Genomic DNA, 13,408 nt, shown 5'->3' with positions numbered 1-13,408 from the left:
TGTATTACTTTAGAATGAAATCAATCTTTTTGTCTCAGGGGTTGTAGAATTTCAGACCATACATACATTTTGGCACGGTGGTTTCAACATCACTGTCAAAATCTGAAGTTCGGTATCAACATTTTTTTTCTTATTTTTGGACATTTTTCCAAGAAGGGCCTCGTTAGCGCAGTAGGTAGCGCGTCAGTCTCATAATCTGAAGGTCGTGAGTTCGATCCTCACACGGGGCAGCAAAGCTTTTAAAAAGACAGTGTTGGCTGAAGATGGAAGTGAAAATGAATTCACTGTCGTTTTGGACTTTCACACAATACATACTTTTGTCAAGGTGGATACCACATCTTAAGGTTCATATCGATATGTATTACTTTAGAATGAAATCAATCTTTTTGTCTCAGGGGTTGTAGAATTTCAGACCATACATACATTTTGGCACGGTGGTTTCAACATCACTGTCAAAATCTGAAGTTCGGTATCGATATTTTTTTTCTTATTTTTGGACATTTTTCCAAGAAGGGCCTCGTTAGCGCAGTAGGTAGCGCGTCAGTCTCATAATCTGAAGGTCGTGATTCGATCCTCACACGGGGCAGCAAAGCTTTTAAAAAGACAGTGTTGGCTGAAGATGGAAGTGAAAATGAATTCACTGTCGTTTTGGACTTTCACACAATACATACTTTTGTCAAGGTGGATACCACATCTTAAGGTTCATATCGATATGTATTACTTTAGAATGAAATCAATCTTTTTGTCTCAGGGGTTGTAGAATTTCAGACCATACATACATTTTGGCACGGTGGTTTCAACATCACTGTCAAAATCTGAAGTTCGGTATCGATATTTTTTTTCTTATTTTTGGACATTTTTCCAAGAAGGGCCTCGTTAGCGCAGTAGGTTGCGCGTCAGTCTCATAATCTGAAGGTCGTGATCTCGATCCTCACACGAGGCAGCAAAGCATTTACAAAGACAGTGTTGGCTGAAGATGAAGTGAAAATTAATTCACTGTCCTTTTGGACTTTCACACAATACATACTTTTGTCAAGGTGGATACCACATCTTAAGGTCCATATCGATATGTATTACTTTAGAATGAAATCAATCTTTTTGTCTCAGGGGTTGTAGAATTTCAGACCATACATTCATTTTGGCACGGTGGTTTCAACATCACTGTCAAAATCTGAAGTTCGGTATCGATATTTTTTTCTTATTTTTTGACATTTTTCCAAGAAGGGCCTCGTTAGCGCAGTAGGTCGCGCGTCAGTCTCATAATCTGAAGGTCGTGATCTCGATCCTCACACGGAGCAGCAAAGCTTTTAAAAAGACAGTGTTGGCTGAAGATGGAAGTGAAAATGAATTCACTGTCGTTTTGGACTTTCACACAATACATACTTTTGTCAAGGTGGATACCACATCTTAAGGTTCATATCGATATGTATTACTTTAGAATGAAATCAATCTTTTTGTCTCAGGGGTTGTAGAATTTCAGACCATACATACATTTTGGCACGGTGGTTTCAACATCACTGTCAAAATCTGAAGTTCGGTATCGATATTTTTTTTCTTATTTTTGGACATTTTTCCAAGAAGTGCCTCGTTAGCGCAGTAGGTAGTGCGTCAGTCTCATAATCTGAAGGGCGTGAGTTCGATCCTCACACGAGGCAGCAAAGCATTTACAAAGACAGTGTTGGCTGAAGATTGAAGTGAAAATTAATTCACTGTTGTTTTGGACTTTCACACAATACATACTTTCGTCAAGGTGGATACCACATCTTAAGGTTCATATCGATATGTATTACTTTAGAATGAAATTAATCTTTTTGTCTCATGGGTTGTAGAATTTCAGACCATACATAGATTTTGGCACGGTGGTTTCAACATCACTGTCAAAATCTGAAGTTCGGTATCAACATTTTTTTTCTTATTTTTGGACATGTTACCAAGAAGGGCCTCATTAGCGCAGTAGTTAGCGCGTCAGTCTCATAATCTGAATGTTCGTGAGTTCGATCCTCACACGGGGCAGCAAAGCTTTTAAAAAGACAGTGTTGGCTGAAGATGGAAGTGAAAATGAATTCACTGTCGTTTTGGACTTTCACACAATACATACTTTTGTCAAGGTGGATACCACATCTTAAGGTTCATATCGATATGTATTACTTTAGAATGAAATCAATCTTTTTGTCTCAGGGGTTGTAGAATTTCAGACCATACATACATTTTGGCACGGTGGTTTCAACATCACTGTCAAAATCTGAAGTTCGGTATCGATATTTTTTTCTTATTTTTGGACATTTTTCCAAGAAGGGCCTCGTTAGCGCAGTAGGTCGCGCGTCAGTCTCATAATCTGAAGGTCGTGATCTCGATCCTCACACGGGCAGCAAAGCTTTTAAAAAGACAGTGTTGGCTGAAGATGGAAGTGAAAATGAATTCACTGTCGTTTTGGACTTTCACACAATACATACTTTTGTCAAGGTGGATACCACATCTTAAGGTTCATATCGATATGTATTACTTTAGAATGAAATCAATCTTTTTGTCTCAGGGGTTGTAGAATTTCAGACCATACATACATTTTGGCACGGTGGTTTCAACATCACTGTCAAAATCTGAAGTTCGGTATCGATATTTTTTTCCTTATTTTTGGACATTTTTCCAAGAAGGGCCTCGTTAGCGCAGTAGGTAGCGCGTCAGTCTCATAATCTGAAGGTCTTGAGTTCGATGATCACACGAGGCAGCAAAGCATTTACAAAGACAGTGTTGGCTGAAGATAGAAGTGAAAAAGAATTCACTGTCGTTTTGGACTTTCACACAATACATACTTTTGTCAAGGTGGATACCACATCTTAAGGTTCATATCGATATGTATTATTTTAGAATGAAATCAATCTTTTTGTCTCAGGGGTTGTAGAATTTCAGACCATACATACATTTTGGCACGGTGGTTTCAACATCACTGTCAAAATCTGAAGTTCGGTATCGATATTTTTTTTCTTATTTTTGGACATTTTTCCAAGAAGGGCCTCGTTAGCGCAGTAGGTAGCGCGTCAGTCTCATAATCTGAAGGTCGTGAGTTCGATCCTCACACGAGGCAGCAAAGCATTTACAAAGACAGTGTTGGCTGAAGATGGAAGTGAAAATTAATTCACTGTCGTTTTGGACTTTCACACAATACATACTTTTGTCAAGGTGGATACCACATCTTAAGGTTCATATCGATATGTATTACTTTAGAATGAAATCAATCTTTTTGTCTCAGGGGTTGTAGAATTTCAGACCATACATACATTTTGGCACGGTGGTTTCAACATCACTGTCAAAATCTGAAGTTCGGTATCGATATTTTTTTTCTTATTTTTGGACATTTTTCCAAGAAGGGCCTCGTTAGCGCAGTAGGTAGCGCGTCAGTCTCATAATCTGAAGGTCGTGAGTTCGATCCTCACACGAGGCAGCAAAGCATTTACAAAGACAGTGTTGGCTGAAGATGGAAGTGAAAATGAATTCACTGTCGTTTTGGACTTTCACACAATACATACTTTCGTCAAGGTGGATACCACATCTTAAGGTCCATATCGATATGTATTACTTTAGAATGAAATCAATCTTTTTGTCTCAGGGGTTGTAGAATTTCAGACCATACATACATTTTGGCACAGTGGTTTCAACATCACTGTCAAAATCTGAAGTTCGGTATCAACATTTTTTTTCATATTTTTGGATATTTTTCCAAGAAGGGCCTCGTTAGCGCAGTAGGTAGCGCGTCAGTCTCATAATCTGAAGGTCGTGAGTTCGATCCTCACATGGGGCAGCAAAGCTTTTAAAAAGACAGTGTTGGCTGAAGATGGAAGTGAAAATGAATTCACTGTCGTTTTGGACTTTCACACAATACATACTTTTGTCAAGGTGGATACCACATCTTAAGGTTCATATCGATATGTATTACTTTAGAATGAAATCAATCTTTTTGTCTCAGGGGTTGTAGAATTTCAGACCATACATACATTTTGGCACGGTGGTTTCAACATCACTGTCAAAATCTGAAGTTCGGTATCGATATTTTTTTCTTATTTTTGGACATTTTTCCAAGAAGGGCCTCGTTAGCGCAGTAGGTAGCGCGTCAGTCTCATAATCTGAAGGTCGTGAGTTCGATCCTCACACGAGGCAGCAAAGCATTTACAAAGACAGTGTTGGCTGAAGATGGAAGTGAAAATTAATTCACTGTTGTTTTTGGACTTTCACACAATACATACTTTTGTCAAGGTGGATACCACATCTTAAGGTCCATATCGATATGTATTACTTTAGAATGAAATCAATCTTTTTGTCTCAGGGGTTGTAGAATTTCAGACCATACATACATTTTGGCACGGTGGTTTCAACATCACTGTCAAAATCTGAAGTTCGGTATCGATATTTTTTTTCTTATTTTTGGACATTTTTCCAAGAAGGGCCTCGTTAGCGCAGTAGGTAGCGCGTCAGTCTCATAATCTGAAGGTCGTGATCTCGATCCTCACACGGAGGCAGCAAAGCTTTTAAAAAGACAGTGTTGGCTGAAGATGGAAGTGAAAATGAATTCACTGTCGTTTTGGACTTTCACACAATACATACTTTTGTCAAGGTGGATACCACATCTTAAGGTCCATATCGATATGTATTACTTTAGAATGAAATCAATCTTTTTGTCTCAGGGGTTGTAGAATTTCAGACCATACATACATTTTGGCACGGTGGTTTCAACATCACTGTCAAAATCTGAAGTTCGGTATCGATATTTTTTTCTTATTTTTGGACATTTTTCCAAGAAGGGCCTCGTTAGCGCAGTAGGTCGCGCGTCAGTCTCATAATCTGAAGGTCGTGATCTCGATCCTCACACGGGCAGCAAAGCTTTTAAAAAGACAGTGTTGGCTGAAGATGGAAGTGAAAATGAATTCACTGTCGTTTTGGACTTTCACACAATACATACTTTTGTCAAGGTGGATACCACATCTTAAGGTCCATATCGTTATGTATTACTTTAGAATGAAATCAATCTTTTTGTCTCAGGGGTTGTAGAATTTCAGACCATACATACATTTTGGCACGGTGGTTTCAACATCACTGTCAAAATCTGAAGTTCGGTATCGATATTTTTTTTCTTATTTTTGGATATTTTTCCAAGAAGGGCCTCGTTAGCGCAGTAGGTAGCGCGTCAGTCTCATAATCTGAAGGTCGTGAGTTCGATCCTCACACGGGGCAGCAAAGCTTTTAAAAAGACAGTGTTGGCTGAAGATGGAAGTGAAAATTAATTCACTGTCGTTTTGGACTTTCACACAATACATACTTTTGTCAAGGTGGATACCACATCTTAAGGTTCATATCGATATGTATTACTTTAGAATGAAATCAATCTTTTTGTCTCAGGGGTTGTAGAATTTCAGACCATACATACATTTTGGCACGGTAGTTTCAACATCACTGTCAAAATCTGAAGTTCGGTATCGATATTTTTTTTTTTTCTTATTTTTGGACATTTTTCCAAGAAGGGCCTCGTTAGCGCAGTAGGTACCGCGTCAGTCTCATAATCTGAAGGTCGTGAGTTCGATCCTCACACGAGGCAGCAAAGCATTTACAAAGACAGTGTTGGCTGAAGATGGAAGTGAAAATTAATTCACTGTCGTTTTGGACTTTCACACAATACATACTTTCGTCAAGGTGGATACCACATCTTAAGGTCCATATCGATATGTATTACTTTAGAATGAAATCAATCTTTTTGTCTCAGGGGTTGTAGAATTTCAGACCATACATACATTTTGGCACGGTGGTTTCAACATCACTGTCAAAATCTGAAGTTCGGTATCGATATTTTTTTCTTATTTTTGGACATTTTTCCAAGAAGGGCCTCGTTAGCGCAGTAGGTCGCGCGTCAGTCTCATAATCTGAAGGTCGTGATCTCGATCCTCACACGGAGGCAGCAAAGCTTTTAAAAAGACAGTGTTGGCTGAAGATGGAAGTGAAAATGAATTCACTGTCGTTTTGGACTTTCACACAATACATACTTTTGTCAAGGTGGATACCACATCTTAAGGTCCATATCGATATGTATTACTTTAGAATGAAATCAATCTTTTTGTCTCAGGGGTTGTAGAATTTCAGACCATACATACATTTTGGCACGGTGGTTTCAACATCACTGTCAAAATCTGAAGTTCGGTATCGATATTTTTTTCTTATTTTTGGACATTTTTCCAAGAAGGGCCTCGTTAGCGCAGTAGGTCGCGCGTCAGTCTCATAATCTGAAGGTCGTGATCTCGATCCTCACACGGAGCAGCAAAGCTTTTAAAAAGACAGTGTTGGCTGAAGATGGAAGTGAAAATGAATTCACTGTCGTTTTGGACTTTCACACAATACATACTTTTGTCAAGGTGGATACCACATCTTAAGGTCCATATCGATATGTATTACTTTAGAATGAAATCAATCTTTTTGTCTCAGGGGTTGTAGAATTTCAGACCATACATACATTTTGGCACGGTGGTTTCAACATCACTGTCAAAATCTGAAGTTCGGTATCGATATTTTTTTCTTATTTTTGGATATTTTTCCAAGAAGGGCCTCGTTAGCGCAGTAGGTAGCGCGTCAGTCTCATAATCTGAAGGTCGTGAGTTCGATCCTCACACGAGGCAGCAAAGCATTTACAAAGACAGTGTTGGCTGAAGATGGAAGTGAAAATTAATTCACTGTCGTTTTGGACTTTCACACAATACATACTTTCGTCAAGGTGGATACCACATCTTAAGGTCCATATCGATATGTATTACTTTAGAATGAAATCAATCTTTTTGTCTCAGGGGTTGTAGAATTTCAGACCATACATACATTTTGGCACGGTGGTTTCAACATCACTGTTAAAATCTGAAGTTCGGTATCAACATTTTTTTTCTTATTTTTGGACATTTTACCAAGAAGGGCCTCGTTAGTGCAGTAGGTAGCACTTCAGTCTCATAATCTGAAGGTTGTGATCTCGATCCTCACACGAGGCAGCAAAGCATTTACAAAGACAGTGTTGGCTGAAGATGAAGTGAAAATTAATTCACTGTCCTTTTGGACTTTCACACAATACATACTTTTGTCAAGGTGGATACCACATCTTAAGGTCCATATCGATATGTATTACTTTAGAATGAAATCAATCTTTTTGTCTCAGGGGTTGTAGAATTTCAGACCATACATACATTTTGGCACGGTGGTTTCAACATCACTGTCAAAATCTGAAGTTCGGTATCGATATTTTTTTTCTTATTTTTGGACATTTTTCCAAGAAGGGCCTCGTTAGCGCAGTAGGTAGCGCGTCAGTCTCATAATCTGAAGGTCGTGATCTCGATCCTCACACGGAGCAGCAAAGCTTTTAAAAAGACAGTGTTGGCTGAAGATGGAAGTGAAAATGAATTCACTGTCGTTTTGGACTTTCACACAATACATACTTTTGTCAAGGTGGATACCACATCTTAAGGTTCATATCGATATGTATTACTTTAGAATGAAATCAATCTTTTTGTCTCAGGGGTTGTAGAATTTCAGACCATACATAGATTTTGGCACGGTGGTTTCAACATCACTGTCAAAATCTGAAGTTCGGTATCGATATTTTTTTCCTTATTTTTGGACATTTTTCCAAGAAGGGCCTCGTTAGCGCAGTAGGTAGCGCGTCAGTCTCATAATCTGAAGGTCGTGAGTTCGATCCTCACACGAGGCAGCAAAGCATTTACAAAGACAGTGTTGGCTGAAGATGGAAGTGAAAATTAATTCACTGTCCTTTTGGACTTTCACACAATACATACTTTTGTCAAGGTGGATACCACATCTTAAGGTCCATATCGATATGTATTACTTTAGAATGAAATCAATCTTTTTGTCTCAGGGGTTGTAGAATTTCAGACCATACATACATTTTGGCACGGTGGTTTCAACATCACTGTCAAAATCTGAAGTTCGGTATCGATATTTTTTTTCTTATTTTTGGACATTTTTCCAAGAAGGGCCTCGTTAGCGCAGTAGGTCGCGCGTCAGTCTCATAATCTGAAGGTCGTGATCTCGATCCTCACACGGAGCAGCAAAGCTTTTAAAAAGACAGTGTTGGCTGAAGATGGAAGTGAAAATGAATTCACTGTCGTTTTGGACTTTCACACAATACATACTTTTGTCAAGGTGGATACCACATCTTAAGGTTCATATCGATATGTATTACTTTAGAATGAAATCAATCTTTTTGTCTCAGGGGTTGTAGAATTTCAGACCATACATACATTTTGGCACGGTGGTTTCAACATCACTGTCAAAATCTGAAGTTCGGTATCGATATTTGTTTTCTTATTTTTGGAAATTTTTCCAAGAAGGGCCTCGTTAGCGCAGTAGGTCGCACGTCAGTCTCATAATCTGAAGGTCGTGAGTTCGATCCTCACACTAGGCAGCAAAGCATATACAAAGACATTGTTGGCTGAAGGTGAAAATGTATTCACTGTCAATTTGGACTTTCACACAATACATACCTTTGTCAAGGTGGATACCACATCTTAAGGTCCATATCGTTATGTATTACTTTAGAATGAAATCAATCTTTTTGTCTCAGGGGTTGTAGAATTTCAGACCATACATACATTTTGGCACGGTGGTTTCAACATCACTGTCAAAATCTGAAGTTCGGTATCAACATTTTTTTTCTTATTTTTGGACATGTTACCAAGAAGGGCCTCGTTAGCGCAGTAGGTAGCGCGTCAGTCTCATAATCTGAAGGTCGTGAGTTCGATCCTCACACGGGGCAGCAAAGCTTTTAAAAAGACAGTGTTGGCTGAAGATGGAAGTGAAAATGAATTCACTGTCATTTTGGACTTTCACACAATACATACTTTTGTCAAGGTGGATACCACATCTTAAGGTCCATATCGTTATGTATTACTTTAGAATGAAATCAATCTTTTTGTCTCAGGGGTTGTAGAATTTCAGACCATACATACATTTTGGCACGGTGGTTTCAACATCACTGTCAAAATCTGAAGTTCGGTATCAACATTTTTTTTCTTATTTTTGGACATCTTACCAAGAAGGGCCTCGTTAGCGCAGTAGGTAGCGCGTCAGTCTCATAATCTGAAGTTCGTGAGTTTGATCCTCACACGGGGCAGCAAAGCTTTTAAAAAGACAGTGTTGGCTGAAGATGGAAGTGAAAATTAATTCACTGTCGTTTTGGACTTTCACACAATACATACTTTTGTCAAGGTGGATACCACATCTTAAGGTTCATATCGATATGTATTACTTTAGAATGAAATCAATCTTTTTGTCTCAGGGGTTGTAGAATTTCAGACCATACATACATTTTGGCACGGTGGTTTCAACATCACTGTCAAAATCTGAAGTTCGGTATCGATATTTGTTTTCTTATTTTTGGAAATTTGTCCAAGAAGGGCCTCGTTAGCGCAGTAGGTCGCACGTCAGTCTCATAATCTGAAGGTCGGGAGTTCGATCCTCACACTAGGCAGCAAAGCATATACAAAGACATTGTTGGCTGAAGGTGAAAATGTATTCACTGTCGATTTGGACTTTCACACAATACATACCTTTGTCAAGGTGGATACCACATCTTAAGGTCCATATTGTTATGTATTACTTTAGAATGAAATCAATCTTTTTGTCTCAGGGGTTGTAGAATTTCAGACCATACATACATTTTGGCACGGTGGTCTCAACATCACTGTCAAAATCTGAAGTTCGGTATCAACATTTTTTTTCTTATTTTTGGACATCTTACCAAGAAGGGCCTCGTTAGCGCAGTAGGTAGCGCGTCAGTCTCATAATCTGAAGGTCTTGAGTTCGATCCTCACACGGGGCAGCAAAGCATTTAAAAAGACAGTGTTGGCTGAAGATGGAAGTGAAAATTAATTCACTGTCGTTATGGACTTTCACACAATACATACTTTTGTCAAGGTGGATACCACATCTTAAGGTTCATATCGATATGTATTACTTTAGAATGAAATCAATCTTTTTGTCTCAGGGGTTGTAGAATTTCAGACCATACATACATTTTGGCACGGTGGTTTCAACATCACTGTCAAAATCTGAAGTTCGGTATCGATATTTGTTTTCTTATTTTTGGAAATTTTTCCAAGAAGGGACTCGTTAGCGCAGTAGGTCGCACGTCAGTCTCATAATCTGAAGGTCGTGAGTTCGATCCTCACACTAGGCAGCAAAGCATATACAAAGACATTGTTGGCTGAAGGTGAAAATGTATTCACTGTCGATTTGGACTTTCACACAATACATACCTTTGTCAAGGTGGATACCACATCTTAAGGTCCATATTGTTATGTATTACTTTAGAATGAAATCAATCTTTTTGTCTCAGGGGTTGTAGAATTTCAGACCATACATACATTTTGGCACGGTGGTTTCAACATCACTGTCAAAATCTGAAGTTCGGTATCGATATTTTTTTCTTATTTTTGGACATTTTTACAAGAAGGGCCTCGTTAGCGCAGTAGGTCGCGCGTCAGTCTCATAATCTGAAGGTCGTGATCTCGATCCTCACACGAGGCAGCAAAGCATTTACAAAGACAGTGTTGGCTGAAGATGAAGTGAAAATTAATTCACTGTCCTTTTGGACTTTCACACAATACATACTTTTGTCAAGGTGGATACCACATCTTAAGGTCCATATCGATATGTATTACTTTAGAATGAAATCAATCTTTTTGTCTCAGGGGTTGTAGAATTTCAGACCATACATACATTTTGGCACGGTGGTTTCAACATCACTGTCAAAATCTGAAGTTCGGTATCGATATTTGTTTTCTTATTTTTGGAAATTTTTCCAAGAAGGGCCTCGTTAGCGCAGTAGGTCGCGCGTCAGTCTCATAATCTGAAGGTCGTGATCTCGATCCTCACACGAGGCAGCAAAGCATTTACAAAGACAGTGTTGGCTGAAGATGAAGTGAAAATTAATTCACTGTCCTTTTGGACTTTCACACAATACATACTTTTGTCAAGGTGGATACCACATCTTAAGGTCCATATCGATATGTATTACTTTAGAATGAAATCAATCTTTTTGTCTCAGGGGTTGTAGAATTTCAGACCATACATACATTTTGGCACGGTGGTTTCAACATCACTGTCAAAATCTGAAGTTCGGTATCGATATTTTTTTCTTATTTTTGGAAATTTTTCCAAGAAGGGCCTCGTTAGCGCAGTAGGTCGCACGTCAGTCTCATAATCTGAAGGTCGTGAGTTCAATCCTCACACTAGGCAGCAAAGCATATACAAAGACATTGTTGGCTGAAGGTGACAATGTATTCACTGTCGATTTGGACTTTCACACAATACATACCTTTGTCAAGGTGGATACCACATCTTAAGGTCCATATTGTTATGTATTACTTTAGAATGAAATCAATCTTTTTGTCTCAGGGGTTGTAGAATTTCAGACCATACATACATTTTGGCACGGTGGTTTCAACATCACTGTCAAAATCTGAAGTTCGGTATCGATATTTTTTTTCTTATTTTTGGACATTTTTCCAAGAAGGGCCTCGTTAGCGCAGTAGGTCGTGCGTCAGTCTCATAATCTGAAGGTCGTGATCTCGATCCTCACACGAGGCAGCAAAGCATTTACAAAGACAGTGTTGTCTGAAGATGAAGTGAAAATTAATTCACAGTCCTTTTGGACTTTCACACAATACATACTTTTGTCAAGGTGGATACCACATCTTAAGGTCCATATCGATATGTATTACTTTATAATGAAATCAATCTTTTTGTCTCAGGGGTTGTAGAATTTCAGACCATACATACATTTTGGCACGGTGGTTTCAACATCACTGTCAAAATCTGAAGTTCGGTATCGATATTTTTTTTCTTATTTTTGGACATTTTTCCAAGAAGGGCCTAGTTAGCGCAGTAGGTAGCGCGTCAGTCTCATAATCTGAAGGTCGTGAGTTCGATCCTCACACGGGGCATCAAAGCTTTTAAAAAGACAGTGTTGGCTGAAGATGAAGTGAAAATTAATTCACAGTCATTTTGGACTTTCACACAATACATACTTTCGTCAAGGTGGATACCACATCTTAAGGTTCATATCGATATGTATTACTTTAGAATGAAATCAATCTTTTTGTCTCAGGGGTTGTAGAATTTCAGACCATACATACATTTTGGCACGGTGGTTTCAACATCACTGTCAAAATCTGAAGTTCGGTATCGATATTTTTTTTCTTATTTTTGGACATTTTTCCAAGAATGGCCTCGTTAGCGCAGTAGGTCGCGCGTCAGTCTCATAATCTGAAGGTCGTGATCTCGATCCTCACACGAGGCAGCAAAGCATTTACAAAGACAGTGTTGGCTGAAGATGAAGTGAAAATTAATTCACTGTCCTTTTGGACTTTCACACAATACATACTTTTGTCAAGGTGGATACCACATCTTAAGGTCCATATCGATATGTATTACTTTATAATGAAATCAATCTTTTTGTCTCAGGGGTTGTAGAATTTCAGACCATACATACATTTTGGCACGGTGGTTTCAACATCACTGTCAAAATCTGAAGTTCGGTATCGATATTTTTTTCTTATTTTTGGACATTTTTCCAAGAAGGGCCTAGTTAGCGCAGTAGGTAGCGCGTCAGTCTCATAATCTGAAGGTCGTGAGTTCGATCCTCACACGGGGCATCAAAGCTTTTAAAAAGACAGTGTTGGCTGAAGATGAAGTGAAAATTAATTCACAGTCATTTTGGACTTTCACACAATACATACTTTCGTCAAGGTGGATACCACATCTTAAGGTTCATATCGATATGTATTACTTTAGAATGAAATCAATCTTTTTGTCTCAGGGGTTGTAGAATTTCAGACCATACATACATTTTGGCACGGTGGTTTCAACATCACTGTCAAAATCTGAAGTTCGGTATCGATATTTTTTTTCTTATTTTTGGACATTTTTCCAAGAATGGCCTCGTTAGCGCAGTAGGTCGCGCGTCAGTCTCATAATCTGAAGGTCGTGATCTCGATCCTCACACGAGGCAGCAAAGCATTTACAAAGACAGTGTTGGCTGAAGATGAAGTGAAAATTAATTCACTGTCCTTTTGGACTTTCACACAATACATACTTTTGTCAAGGTGGATACCACATCTTAAGGTCCATATCGATATGTATTACTTTATAATGAAATCAATCTTTTTGTCTCAGGGGTTGTAGAATTTCAGACCATACATTCATTTTGGCACGGTGGTTTCAACATCACTGTCAAAATCTGAAGTTCGGTATCGATATTTTTTTTCTTATTTTTGGACATTTTTCCAAGAATGGCCTTGTTAGCGCAGTAGGTCGCTCGTCAGTCTCATAATCTGAAGGTCGTGATCTCGATCCTCACACGAAGCAGCAAAGC

At 38.7% G+C, this 13,408-nt stretch overlaps 10 non-coding genes across 10 annotated transcripts; all 10 read left to right on the top strand.

Moving 5' to 3' along the window:
- The first annotated feature begins 157 nt into the window (after positions 1 to 157).
- Positions 158 to 230, top strand: trnam-cau (transfer RNA methionine (anticodon CAU)). Its single transcript has one exon. It is a non-coding gene; the product is annotated as a tRNA-Met (tRNA).
- A 1,352-nt stretch (positions 231 to 1,582) lies between these two features.
- trnam-cau (transfer RNA methionine (anticodon CAU)) lies at positions 1,583 to 1,655 on the top strand. Its single transcript has one exon. It is a non-coding gene; the product is annotated as a tRNA-Met (tRNA).
- A 1,354-nt stretch (positions 1,656 to 3,009) lies between these two features.
- On the top strand, positions 3,010 to 3,082 carry trnam-cau (transfer RNA methionine (anticodon CAU)). The gene has a single exon. It is a non-coding gene; the product is annotated as a tRNA-Met (tRNA).
- A 284-nt stretch (positions 3,083 to 3,366) lies between these two features.
- Positions 3,367 to 3,439, top strand: trnam-cau (transfer RNA methionine (anticodon CAU)). Its single transcript has one exon. It is a non-coding gene; the product is annotated as a tRNA-Met (tRNA).
- Positions 3,440 to 3,723: 284 nt separating this feature from the next.
- Positions 3,724 to 3,796, top strand: trnam-cau (transfer RNA methionine (anticodon CAU)). The gene has a single exon. It is a non-coding gene; the product is annotated as a tRNA-Met (tRNA).
- Positions 3,797 to 4,079: 283 nt separating this feature from the next.
- trnam-cau (transfer RNA methionine (anticodon CAU)) lies at positions 4,080 to 4,152 on the top strand. The gene has a single exon. It is a non-coding gene; the product is annotated as a tRNA-Met (tRNA).
- Positions 4,153 to 5,150: 998 nt separating this feature from the next.
- trnam-cau (transfer RNA methionine (anticodon CAU)) lies at positions 5,151 to 5,223 on the top strand. The gene has a single exon. It is a non-coding gene; the product is annotated as a tRNA-Met (tRNA).
- Positions 5,224 to 6,580: 1,357 nt separating this feature from the next.
- trnam-cau (transfer RNA methionine (anticodon CAU)) lies at positions 6,581 to 6,653 on the top strand. The gene has a single exon. It is a non-coding gene; the product is annotated as a tRNA-Met (tRNA).
- Positions 6,654 to 7,650: 997 nt separating this feature from the next.
- On the top strand, positions 7,651 to 7,723 carry trnam-cau (transfer RNA methionine (anticodon CAU)). Its single transcript has one exon. It is a non-coding gene; the product is annotated as a tRNA-Met (tRNA).
- A 992-nt stretch (positions 7,724 to 8,715) lies between these two features.
- On the top strand, positions 8,716 to 8,788 carry trnam-cau (transfer RNA methionine (anticodon CAU)). The gene has a single exon. It is a non-coding gene; the product is annotated as a tRNA-Met (tRNA).
- Positions 8,789 to 13,408: the final 4,620 nt, after the last annotated feature.

The sequence above is a fragment of the Oncorhynchus masou genome, chromosome 5 (genome assembly GCF_036934945.1).
Source record: "Oncorhynchus masou masou isolate Uvic2021 chromosome 5, UVic_Omas_1.1, whole genome shotgun sequence".
Classification (NCBI taxonomy): Eukaryota; Metazoa; Chordata; class Actinopteri; order Salmoniformes; family Salmonidae; genus Oncorhynchus; species Oncorhynchus masou.
The sequence above is the reverse complement of the archived record's forward strand: the minus strand, read 5'-3'. Positions and strand labels throughout refer to the sequence as shown.